General features: G+C 34.6%; 1 protein-coding gene across 1 annotated transcript in view; it reads left to right on the top strand.

Moving 5' to 3' along the window:
- EDIL3 (EGF like repeats and discoidin domains 3) overlaps positions 1–13,879 on the top strand; it is a 381,023-nt gene that overhangs the window by 215,262 nt on the left and 151,882 nt on the right. The gene's annotated exons all lie outside the window — the stretch shown is intronic.

Genomic DNA, 13,879 nt, shown 5'->3' with positions numbered 1-13,879 from the left:
TTCCTGCAAAGCCTTTCTTGAATGATGAAAAAAACCTGCAAAGCAGGAGGTGAACTGCCGTGAAAAAAATTAGTATTTTTGTCATTTTTATGAGTACAGCTTCTTCTATTAGTATGTTTTATTAAACTACTCAGTCTTTCCAATAAGGCCTGCCTCATTTCATTTGGGCTGTATGGTTTTCACTTTGAAGTTTAAGTATTTTCAAAAAATAATAAACCTTCTGATGTGAGTTTGAGAAGGCTGATGTTCCTGATGAATTTCGTGGACCTGTTATTGTACAGCCATATGCGCACATGAGTGTGTGTGTAGCGTTATAAATTCACAGGGTTATAAAAAGAACATTGCCACTATTACCTTCTCCAACGTCTTTGTTGAGGTATAATTGCCATATAATAAAATACACTTCTTTAAAATGTACAATGCGATACATTTTGCCATATGCATGCACCTATGAAACCATCATTTTGATCAAAATACTGAGCATTTCCATCACCTGCAAAAGTTTCTTCCTACCCCATTGTAGTCACTCCAATCTGTCTGCCAACTTCATCTCAGACGACCACCGGTCTGCTTTCTGTCTCTACAGCTTTGTTTGCATTTCTAGAAACTTATCTAAATAGAATCAGAAAATACGTTGTTTTGTCTGGTTTCTTTCACTCAGCATATTTATTCTGAAATCCCTTCATGTTGTTGCTTGTATCAATAGTTCATTCTTTTTTTCTTTTTTTTTTTTTTTTATTGTTGAGTAGTACTAATTGCATGGGTATACCACAATTTATTTATCCACTCACTGACTGATGGATATTTGGGTTGTTTCCAATTTTTGGCTATTACATATAAAGCGGCTATGAATACTCACACAAGTCTTTTATGGATATAAGCTTCATTTCTTTTGTGTAAATACCTGGGATTTGAAAGACTGGATCATATGGTAGATGTATGTTTAAGCATTTGAGAAACTGTGAAACTATTTTCTGAATTGATTGTATCATTTTACATTCTGACCAAAAGTGTATGACAGATTAATTCACCCCCATCCTCACCAACACTTGGTATAGTCACTTTTTAATCTTTGCCATGGTAATAGTTGTGTAATGATATCTTTTTTTGGTATTAATTTGCATTGCTCTAATGACAAATGATGTCAAACATCTTTTTATATGTTTATCTGTGTATATACATACGTATATATATTCTTTTGTGAAGTGTCTGTTCAAATCTTTATCCTAATTTTTTTTAGTCGTTTGTTTTTTTTCTCATTGAGTTTTAATAATTCTTTATACATTCTGGATACAAGTGCTTTATCAAGATATTTTATTTATAAATATATCCTCCCAATCTGTCACTTGCCTTTTCATTCTCTTAAAATTGATTTTGAAGGGCAGAAGTTTATAATTCAGATAAAGTACAGTTTATTAATTTTACGGACTCATGTTTTTGAGGTTGTAACTAAAAAATAAATCTGTCTAAACTGAGCCCAGAAAAAATTTCCCCCATAATTTCTCCTATTTGTTTTTATAGTTTTAGGTTTTACTTTAAGGTCTACAATTTTGAGTTAATGTTTGTATGTAGTATTATATATGGATCTAGGTTCTTTTTTTTTTCTCATATAGATATTCATTTGTTCCAGCATCATTTATTGAAAATACTACATTTATCTGCAGAATTACTTTTATATTTTTTTGTAATCATGATATGCCTTTGTGTAGTTTTCTTCATATTTCTGGTGCTGGGGATTTGCTGAGTTGCCTGGATCTGTGGCTATAGTTTTCATCATATTTTCTGCCGTCTCCTTTTCAGGAACTCCAGTCACTTCTATGTTAGGCTACTTATACTTGTGTGCCATCACTCACTAATGTCCAATTGTTTTGTCTGTGTGTTTTATTCTCTATAGTTTCTAGTATGTCTTTAAAATTCACTGATCTTTTCTTCTGTAGTGTCTAATTGGCTTTATTTCCTTCTAGTGTATTTTTCATCTCATACATTATAGTTTTCATCTCTGGAAGTTCAATTTGAGTCTCTTTTTATATTTTCCATGCCTCTACTTAACATTCTCAATATATGGAACACAGTTATAGAAACCATTTTAATATCCTTGTCTGCTAAATCTAACATATGTTTTGTCTCCTTTTTTTTTTTTTTTTTTTGTTTTTGCATGTCTGTTAATCGCGACTGTATTCCAGACATGAATTTTACCTCATTGCGTGCTTGATACTCTGTAGTCCTGTATATCCTCTTGAGCTTAGTTCTCTTACACAGTTCAGTTACTTGGAAACACTTTGGTCCTTCTGGATCTTGCTTATAAGATTGTCAGGCAGGACCAATGAGATGTTTAGTCCAAGACTAATCATTCCAGGCTATTCAGGCAAGACCTTTCTGTGTCCTCTGCCCAATGCCCCCTGTATTAGTTTATTTTCCAATCTAACTTGCAGTTTTCCTGGCTTGGTGTGATCTCCAAATATTGCTCCCTTTATGCCATTTAGATGTTCTTTCCTCACTTGCCTGAGCTGATCCATACTCAGCCAAATACCTGAGTGGGCACTGCAGTGTTCTGGGCAGACGCTGCAGATCCAGGGCTGCCTCTGTGTAACCTCTCAGCTCTCTTCAACGCAGGGAGTTTGCCAGGCTCCACCTGGATTCTTCCTGTCTGTGCAATGGTCTGGAATCCCTCTTAAGGTAGTAAACCTGGGCATTTGTAGGGCCTGCCTGGATTATTATTGTCCTTTCTTTCGTAACGTTCGGAGTTTGAAAACTATTGTCTCATATACCTATGTTGTCTCTTTTACTTACTTGCTTATTTTAGGCAGGAGGGCAATTCTGGTCCCCGTTACTATCTTGGCCAGGAACAAAAGTTCTCTTGAATCCCAACGTTATCAGTTTTAATGAAGGAAATAGTCGATTTGGAGTACTTAACAATAAATTTGGGAGAGAAAATAAAATATGAAAAATAATGGCATGTAAGCAGCACTGTTTTGGCACTTGAGTAGTGAGTTGAATGCTTGAAGCAGATTCTTCCATGGTGGCCTTAAGTGGGGCAGATGTTTTGCTGCCTCCAGCTCTGCCAGGAATCTAGGAAAACTCCTATAATTATGTAGATGAGACTCTGGAATTGAGAGGAATCTGGCCACCCAGCTCTTTCACTTTGATGGGAACTGAAATACCTAAGAATTTTAAAAAGGAGTGTTCTCTATATTTACTAGCCATAATTTATATCTATCAGTTTTACATCTCAGTGACCTATTAGCCAAAATATATAGAGATTTGATGCTGTAATTTAAAAAAAATAAAATAAATACTACCATTGTAGAATGTAATATGTTAAAGAGTATCTGTTGAATTACCCCATTCAGTGGATCAAAATTTCCACAAGTTTTGCAATTATGGGGATAAATACTGCCTTTCATGCTTCTCCAAGGCAAGGGTGCTCATCTGTAGAATATTTATGAAAATCCTACCCATTTATTTACTCAGGTGATAACCCCCAAAGTAGAACTTTCTGTGTATAGAAGTCTCATTAAAAATTTACCTATGTTTTCATCCAGTGGGGTAACCAAGAAACATTTTACAAGACAATATGAATATGGATTAACCCATATTACAGTAATGTAGATATTTTTTTTACAGTCCTTAGTGTTTACAAGATTTTTTTTCCATAAATTACCTCATTTAATCCTCACAGTAGCTTTAGAAGTGTAACATAAATCATTATTTTAGGACATCATTTTTAATTATGCTTATAAAATTTCAAAGATATTGAAATGTAGGAATAGGAAGTTTTTTTTTATTTTATCTTGTGAATCTACATGTGTCTGTAAGTGAGAATTAATTTATAGAGTTATTTTTAAGAAATTAATTCTAAAGTTAAGTGAAATTAATTTTCAGCATATAGAGAATTTAACTACAGCAGTGCCTGTTATTTAAATGTGATGTTTCTTACATGCTTTCAATGGTGCATCATTTTTAGTATAAGTTACTGTGTATTTTTTTTAAAGTCATGGTCATTGAAGAGAAAAATAATTCAACCTGGGGAATTGAAGTTTTCATTTATTCCTTTAAAAGCCGCTCTTGGTAAAGTGTATCTTAAAAAAGACATATTGGTGTTAAGCCCTCTATTTACAACTTGTATATGAAGTGAAATAAGTGGTTAGCTACACGTTTCATGTGGTTGGTATCTTTAAAAATATTATGATTTAAATTGCTGATAGAGTGCAAATTGATGAAACCACCTTAAAAACCATTTTGGCCTTATCTACTAGATATATAAATGGCTCGGCCATTTCACTCCTAGGTATATCCAGAAAAAAGAAAAAATGCTTATGCATCGAGACATATGCAACCATGCTCATTGATGCTTTTATTCCCAGGAGCAACACAAATTGCCATTAACAATAGGAAGAGAATCGAGCATGGCTCAGGGGATCCTAAATGCCCTAAAATTGAATGCAAAATTTCATATTTTGGCATGTTTGTACAGTTTTCTAGAGAAAGGTTCAATAGATGGAAAAAACTAAATTATGGATTTTAGTTTTGGGCCTTCCACAGGAAAGTTTTATTTTAGCTGTATCTACTAAGGTAATTTCTCTAAATGTGCCAAGTATAACTTAATTCACAAGAAGTTTCAACCATGTGTAGCTAATGGTTGAAACTTGATCTTACGGAACAAATCGCACATCTCTAATCTAATGCTTTGACCAGCACTGTAACAGAATGAATTATAACTAGCACGCAGTTTACAAGTCAAAGAGTAACTTGTATTCTTTAGAGATTAAATATTAGTCTTTAAAAAGCAAGTGTTTTTTATTTAGAAACAAAAAATATTTTTGCAATAATGATATTGCAACATGATGATAATCCTAAAATTATTGTCCTACCCTCTCTGTATATAACTGTTCCCCCTCATAAAGAAAAAGAGCAACAACCCTCAAAACATTAACATATATTTAAAAGAACAATAGAAATGGAAAATGCATGACAGTATATTTTACTGAGAAATATTATAAAGCAATGAAAAGGAATTCAGTGCAGCCCCCTGCAGCAAAATTGTGAATGAAGCCACAATCGACAGAGCACATACTGAATCATTTTTTAAATTATTATTATAAAGTCCAAACATAGGCAAGAATAAATGGTACTGTTTAGAAATGCGTACTTAAGTATTAACACTAATAAGCCGTACGCAGAGGGAGGCTGTGGTTACCACTGTGAGCGGATCCCTTACCTTGGTGAAGCTGGAGGGGGTGTTCTGAGTGGAATGGGTGTGTGAAGGCTTTCCACATCCTGGCAGTGCTTCTGTGTTTGAAGTTGGTGGTGGTTGCACATCTTGACTTTTAATGATAATTCATTTAACTTTATTGTTTTCCATACTTTTCGTATGTATGCTATTTCCGAATAAAGATTTTTAAATAATGTGGATTGTCACCGCTGGAAAATAAAAATTTCGGTTGTATGCCCATGCCCTCTGTAAAGAAAGAAACGAAAACAAATGTATCTCTTTCATCTGAACGTAAAGTTAAAACACATGTATAAAAGAATGTAAGTGGTAAAGAAATCCATTTCTAAATAGACAAGCAGTTGTAGATTTCAGGAATAAAACAAGAACAGATGCTCATTAAGCCCAAACCACTTAAGGTTTTAAGAAAAAGTACTGAGTGGAATAGAAGAAAAAAGTATTCTAAACTAAGATTTTAGAACTAGAGTCTGTCTTAGAGCAGCAGTGCTATTATTTCTAGAACACTATAAACATTTTGAGATCAAGGAACGTGTATTATCTCATATTTTCTCCCCTCGGCACATAGAGTTGGACCTTGAAGGCAAGCATGAAGTGAAAGGGAAGAGGGAGTATTAATATTTCATAGCGGTGGTAAAGTGTACTGGTGAATAGCATAGATTCTTGAGAAAAATTATTTGGGCTTTCATCTCGTTTTTACCACCTGTGTGACTCTGGGCAAGTTTTTTACATTTCCAATGTCTCGATTCCCTCATCTGTAAAACAGTTATGATAACAGTAACTAGCTCAGAGGGTGTGATGTTATATATAAAACATTTAGAATAATATTTGGCACAAAATAGGTAATCTACAAATGGATGAATGTGCTAATTGTTGTCATCAGTTATCATCCTGAAGTGTCATTTTTCCGTACGTGTATTATTGAAACCTATGTAGAAGTAAGCTCTAAAGATTATGAACCAATTTGCAGAATGCAAGCAATGAATTTTAGTTTGAGCAAAAGCCTGAGGAGGACTCGTTTGTCAATAACGATTTTCACAGTAGGTAATTTTCCTTGGTGTCTGCTAAAAATAAAAAATAAAAAAAAATGAAAAACATGACCATATGCTGAAAATTAAAGTGCTTATATAAAAGACAAGAAAGAAAATGTGGAGAAATCACATTGTAGTTGGCAATTCAAATAGAATTCCCAGATAACATACAGGCTGTCCAGGTACATTTCAATTTCATATAAACTGTATTTGTATTAGTCTGATCTACATATTGCATGGCATCATGTAGTTTTATTGGCTAAATATGGCAACCCTACATGTTAGGAAGTCTGTAGCATTACAAACCAAGCTGAATGTTTAAAAATACGTGGCTATAGTCATCATGTTATGTGGTCTAAGTGTTAAGGACTCAACATACATTTTCCTTTTTACTTTTTGAATTATTTTTCCAAAATGGTACCGGTAATGAAATTCTAGAGTGTGTGACTGAGCTTCTAAAATGCAGATCTATTCAATTCCATGCTCCCTTTCACACTTCTTGAATTCTCTAGTAACTCTCCAGTACCCAAGGACTAAAGTTCAAACTCCTTCAACTTGATTTGTAAAGCCATAAAAAACTGGTCCCACACTACCTAGTAACCACCATCTAGAGTAGTTCCACACACACAATCCCGGTGTGCATCAAGACATTTAAAAGAGCCCAAGTCTCTCTGAAAACATTGAGTTCTTTCATGTTCCTTCCTACTGTAACCCATCTAAAAAAACTTCTGCTAATCCTTTAAGTACCAATGTAATATCACCTAGAATTACTCTTCCTCACATCTCTAGGGAAAGCCAGTGCGTCTTTTGTGATCACAGCACATTTTGTACATAATGGTATATAGAACATATTTCATTATATATTGTTTTATAATTGTCTCTCTCCTGAGTAGAATTATAGGAGGTGAGATCTCTTAGAACAGGAACTATCCCTATTCACTGACATAGTCAATCATATATTTTAGAGCCTGATTCACAGAAGGTGCTCATCAAAATTGTAATGAGTGAATGAGGGCGTGAAGGCAACCGTATGAAACTTAGCTGTGTTTCCCTCATGAAATAATCCCATATCACTTAGCCAGTTATTGCCTTCTGATGACTAAATACAGGAAAAATCCGAAATAGTTGGTGATTAATATTGACCACTAAAAGTAGAGAGAGGTGAACTAATTTAACACATAGTTGACAGACTAGAGTGACTAATTTGAGATAGAACATTATGAATATGCAAAAATATATAAATAACAACATACCATTGTGAAAGTAGGAAACCAGAAAATACACGACCTTACATACCTGGAGTAAAGAACTAGGGGACAATGAGTAACTCTCAGATTTGCAGAATAATGAGATGCATGTTAATTCAAAAAATAATTTATAGAGTAAGGTATTTATAACTCCAGGTAACTCAGAAGCAGTTTCCCCAGTCTGTTAGCTCCTCCTCTAAAACTCAGCATTCTATAGGCTGCTAGACTGATTTAGTTATTGATAGCGTTCCTTTCAGAAACTGTGCATTTATTTTTCTATTAGAGCTCTTTTCATTTTGCACTCCGATTATTTCCTTGTCTATTTACTTTACTGTAAGCACCTATTTACTGTACTGTAAGGGACCAACACACATTAATCTTTCCATTCTTAGCACCTTGCACAGAGCTAGGATGGATGGTAGATAGATGGGAGGATGGATGGATGGATGGATGGATGGATGGATGGATGGATGGATGGATGGATGAAGGGGATTCCTATGCAGAGATTCTTCTCAGTGTCCATCAACCCTGGTTACAATTAGCATCACCTGGACTTCTATATAAAAAATATCACTTCTTTCATTCCACCCAAGTTCATTTAAATCAGAATCTCTGGTGTGGGGCCTTTGCATTGTTGCTATGTGCTGTTGAATCAGCTGCAACTCCTGGCAACCCTATGAATGATGTCCAAAATGTCCTGTCCTCAACAGCCCTGCTCAGCTCCTGTAGACTCATGCCTATGGCTTCTACGTCCAAAATGTCCTGTCCTCAACAGCCCTGCTCAGCTCCTGTAGACTCATGCCTATGGCTTCTACACGGAGTCAATCCATCACATATTTGGTCTTCCTCTTTTCCTGCTGTCTTCTATTTTCCCCAGTATTATTGTCTTTTTCAAAGAACCCTGCCTTCTCATGAGGTGCCTGTAAATAGGACAGCTTCAGTTTTGTCATTTTTAACTACAGAAATGTTTCAGACTTAATGTTCATCTTTCTGGTGGTTCAGGTTATCCATAGAACTCTATTCTAATACAGTATCTGAAGTGAATCAATTTTTGTTCCTTTCTGTCATTAATATGTTTTAAATGTTCTAACTTTTGAAAGAAACATTGTTTTAACTCTATTTTCCTTAATAGAACCCCTTTATAAGTAGGCTGGGACACCTGCTCTAGTCAACCATGTGCCCCTGAGGTAACGTCCTTTGAGATGGTTTGCTCTTTGGTGAAAATTTTCACCAGAGTCATTGTCTCTCTTTTGCTTGTACTGTATGTTTTTCATGTAGATTTTATTTATGATTTTTTTCAAGACCTCAAATACTTGAGTTTAACAACCCTCCCCCAACCCTTCTTGTATCTCCCCTGATTTGCTGTATAAGTATCTTAGAATAGCTGTCTTACTGGCCAAATATCTGATTAAGGCAAATAAAACCTTACAGGAATAATTTTATATGGGAACACCCTTGAGAATTGTGTTCTGTCTCAATTCTCTATTTCAAAAGGTTTTTTCATCTAAATTGAGATCTCAAAATAAATGTTATGTTGCTAAAATAGAGATGGACAAAGAGTATGCTTTGTTAGAAAGTGGTGATGGATAAATACCCCTTGGATTTCGGTTTCTTAATGCTGTGGTTCTTCATAAATGAAGTTTATCAATTAAATATTATAAAAAGTTGGTGTGTGATACATTCTGATTGAAGAATGCTGATTTTAATTTGCTACTTTAAAGTGAATTACTAGTAATATAGCAGAATGCCAAATAAAAAAGAATTTCAAGCACACATGATTAAAAGTATGTAGAACTGGTCCTTGTAAGGCTGGGAAATCCCCTAGATAATTCTGCTTATGACCTAATCAAATTCAGTATCTGAGTGGGAGAACAGAATTCCTAGAAATTCATAATTTGTTCATCCTTAGAAGAGAAATTGAAAAGCAATAGGCTTCCGATAAGAACAAAAATAAAAGGTCAAATTTTAAAAGTTAATCACTACAGGAGGTCTGGAGAATATTTAATAACCAATGGGGAGCCCAGGGAAGATGTGTTATTAAGGATCAAATAGAGCAGGCTCTTGAAATAAGCTCTTGCTGGCTAATTAACAGTCAATAACAATATTGCAGGGAAGAAATACAGCCTGAGGGAAATGAGCAAGGAATCAAGAAACTATGTCTTTGCAAAAGAAAAAAAAAAAAAGGTTCTGTCATAGTATCTTTTTAATATATCAAAATGAGGGTCCTCAGCCCAAGAATTGGTTGTTCCTTTTTGATGCTCCTGGGGCCAGGGTGTACTTGGGGATGGATGTAAAGGACCATAAGGTAATTCTATTTCTAATTTTTGGAGAACTGTAATGTTTTCCATAGCATTGCTTACAATAGCCAAGATACGGAAAAACCGAAGTGTCCATCAATGAATGACTGGATAGAGAAGATGTAGTACACACACACACACACACACACACACACAGACACACACACACAGAAATATTGCTCAGCCATGAGAAAGAAGGAAATCCTGCCATTTCTGACAACTTGGATAGAGTATTATGATAGCACATTATGCTAAGTGAAGTAAGTCAGACAAAGGAAGACAAAGTGAGTATAATCTCACTTACGTGTGAAATCTAAAAAAGACAAATTGAGAGAAACAGAGAGTAGAGTAGAGTGGCGGTTACCAGGTGTTAGGGTGAGTAGGGGGAATGAAAAGATATTAGTCAAAGGGTACAAACTTCCAGTTATAAAATTAACAAGTTTGGGAATCTAATGTCCAGTATGGTGATTGTAGCTAATAATACTGTATCATATACTTGAATGTTACGAAGAGAGTAGATCTTAAATATTCTTCATCACAAAAAGGAAATGGTAACTTTGTAATCAATTATTTCTGTGAGCAAAATCCCAAGACAAAGAGGGTAGACTACCAACACACCTTTACAGATCTGCATAAAATGGGCCAAGTTTAATGTAATGGCAAAGATAAAGAGTCTAAGTTATGCATGTGCAATTAATAAATCTGTGTAGTTTGTTATAACAGTGCAAAGGGCCTGGAAATCCTTGTGAAGTACCTCTTTGGTTCAAAGAAATTCGTACTGTTGTGACCATCTCTCTACTCTCATCTTTTCCTCTCCAGTCTGTCTTTACCTCATTTCCTTCCTTCTCTGCCACCTCTCCCCTCAATAAAAAAAGGTGTGTCAAGAGTTTACATCTGGAAATCCATATTAAGTTCTTGAAGCCATGTCTTAGTCTGACTAGAAGATGGGAAGCAAAGTTGTATGTGTTCAGAATGAGGAATTAGGACTCAGTTGGGTATCTTGATTATAAAATCCGATTTTCAATGAGCCTGTTGGGTTGGTTTTTTGTTGTTGTTGTTGTTGTTTTTAAAGAGTTCTTGAGATTATTATGCTAAATGAAATAAGTCAGACAGAAAAAGTCGAGAACCATATGATTTCACTGATATGGGGGATATGAAACTGAAAACAACAAAGGAACAAGACAAACAAAGAAACAATAACTCTTAAACACAAACAAGTTTAGTGGTTACCGGAGGGTGAGGGAGGAGAGGGGTGGGAGATGAGGGTAAGGGGGATCAATATACGGTGATGGAAGGAGAACTGACTCTTGGTGGTGAACATACAATGTGATATATAGGTGATGTATTACAGAATTGTACACCTGGAACCTATGTAACTTTACTAACCATTGTCAACCCAATAAACTTTAATTTAAAAGTTCTCATGAGGCAATCGTAGAAGCAAAGACCTCAAAAAATGATAGCTATTATTATTATAAATGACCTATAAATATGACCAAATTGGAAATTCCTAGTTTACATGGGGACTACTATGTCAAGTTCTTTCAGTTATAAAAATAATCTAGTATATTCCAGTATATTTGGAATAGATGTGAACATTTCTGGAAATGATAATGCCTTGATCAGTGACAAAGAGAAGTATATGTGACTTATTACAAAGATGTTTAATTTTCGTTTCATTACATTATGTTCTGTGAACATTTATATCTGGACTTTAATTAAACATGATTTATTCAAATTGAGGTCTGTTTCCATTTAGATTGCTTGCAGTTTTAATCACAGTGCAAATAGCCTTCACTGCTGAAAGAATTCCTACATTATACTAATACATAACCACTTCTGTATAATTTGTATCTGTTCTCTGCACCCATGTGTTATTACATATACACACATGTAGAAATGTTTTAATTATTTTTTCTACTATATTAAAAACCATAACTCATTTAATATAACATTTATATTTTATGAATTTATATTTAAGGTAGTTCTCTGAGTTAAAAATTGAAAAATGGACAATGTGAAGGTCATTCTTTATCACAAATTGAGTATGGCTATAAAGCATGTTCACTTCAGCAATGCAATTCCAGTTGATTCTACCTCCTGCTAAACTCTGGGTAAAGGTGTAACTTGTTTTTGTTTTTTAGAATTTTGTGTTCTTAATTATAATTTCTTTTATTGGCCATTGTAGATCTGGCCTGATGAGCAGGTACAAGTTTAAAAGTTGATTTGTCTTGATTAGTCACATTCACATGTGTTAAATACTATTTATTGTGTAAAGACTTGGAAGATGGAAGGAAGTTAAGAACAGAGCCTGTCCTTAATAATATATATTTTAACTCTTGATTGTTCTCATATCATGGACTATGAAAACTCCTTTCTGTTAATATTACAAAGCAGCAGAGCTGGGTTTTATTTTACTCATAAGCTACTTCAATCTTAAAATGAGGAAATGCTTAGAACCTCTTCCATGAGAATTAACATATATGTTGTACCTATTAACATCAGATCTTGTGTGGGTGGGTCTCTGTCCTGCCTTCCTTTATTCATTTCATAAGGCCACCCCACATATGGCTTCTCTAGGCCTTTCTAAAGTACAAGGATACAGAGACTAATCTCCCATCCGATTCCTGGTCTTCAGTGTGGAAAGTTAAAGACCAATTCCCTCAGCTGGTACAAAGTGTTTTTCATATTCTGCTCCCTATTTGCATCCTCAGACCTGGGCTTCTGCACCCCCTGCCCTCTCTCTGCACCAGACAAACTGTGCTATTCGTGTACCTGAACACACCATCATACCATGAACATTTCTCTTGAGAGCTGTGACTCATTCTGGTTCCCTGCTTGGAAATACACCACCATGTCCATCTTGTCCTTATTAATCCTAATTAACACTTCCTTCAAGTCCAAAATCAAATTATGTGTCCTTTATGTGGTCTTCAGGCATTAATACTCAGTTTCTCCCTTATCAGTACATAAAAGGATAACGTTTTATGTCTAACTTACAAAATACGACAACGTATTCTCTAAGAAATGAAGATTTAACTTATCAGCTGTTGACATATTCTTATCTAAAACAAATTTTAATAGATATGATAAAGGGAAAGACATATTAGATGTGTTACAAAGTAGCCAAACATTGCCATTGTCTTACATTGAGCTTCCAAAACAAAAAACAACAACAAAAAAGCCATTGACTCTTGTGCCACTTTCAAAATTTAAATTAATGAAAATATTTTCCATGTTAGGACCATCTAAAGACCAAGTGAAATTTTGTTAAGACTAAAAAGAGCTAAATATTCAGATAAAAAAAATCAATTACTTCCTTCCTTAATCCCTCCTTTCCTCCCTCCCTTCCTTCCTTTCCTTCCTGTCTTTTGTTTCCCCTTTATTTATGGAGAGTTTTAGTTGTTAAGTATTTGGGAGTCTATTGTATTTTGTAACACACAGCTATTTCTAGAGACTATGAAATTCTAATTTTATTCTATTATTTGGTGTTATAAATTACTCAAAATTACTTAGATTCTTTCTGAACACAGTCATGAATTGTTTCTACTCTCAAGCTGTGACAGTAAACCATAAACCAAAAAGGATGGCTTTTTCAGAGACAGTCATCACCTGCTTAGGAAAATTTAAGTGAAAATTTTTCAGTAAACTTTGTTGAGGTTGACAACTTTGTTTCCAGGAGGAGATGATGTTTAGAAGAAAGACACTAAAAGAAAGGGCAAAATAATTTTGCCCTTGTTGGATCTTGAGGGAATAATTTAATGATCATATTGCTTCCAGCACTACGAAAACCCAGGACTTCTTTTGATACATGGTAGTGTATCAGAAGGCACATTACACATCTGAAATTATTTATAATTTATATTTATATTTATAGCTGCACTACTCTTTCTAATTTTTTTGTTAGAAATTATTAGGAAACATTTATCGGGCACTAGTGCTCTTCCAGATAGTGTGAGGCTTTTGTAGAGGTTCAAAGAACAGTGCAGGTGCTGCATTTGCAAAGCTCACAGTCTGACAAGGTGAAAGTGTGAAAGGCATGTATGTAGAAAATTCCTAAGTAACATCATTTAAGTT

Source organism: Rhinolophus ferrumequinum, chromosome 7, assembly GCF_004115265.2.
Source record: "Rhinolophus ferrumequinum isolate MPI-CBG mRhiFer1 chromosome 7, mRhiFer1_v1.p, whole genome shotgun sequence".
NCBI lineage: Eukaryota > Metazoa > Chordata > Mammalia > Chiroptera > Rhinolophidae > Rhinolophus > Rhinolophus ferrumequinum.
This window is presented reverse-complemented; position numbering and strand designations above follow the sequence as displayed.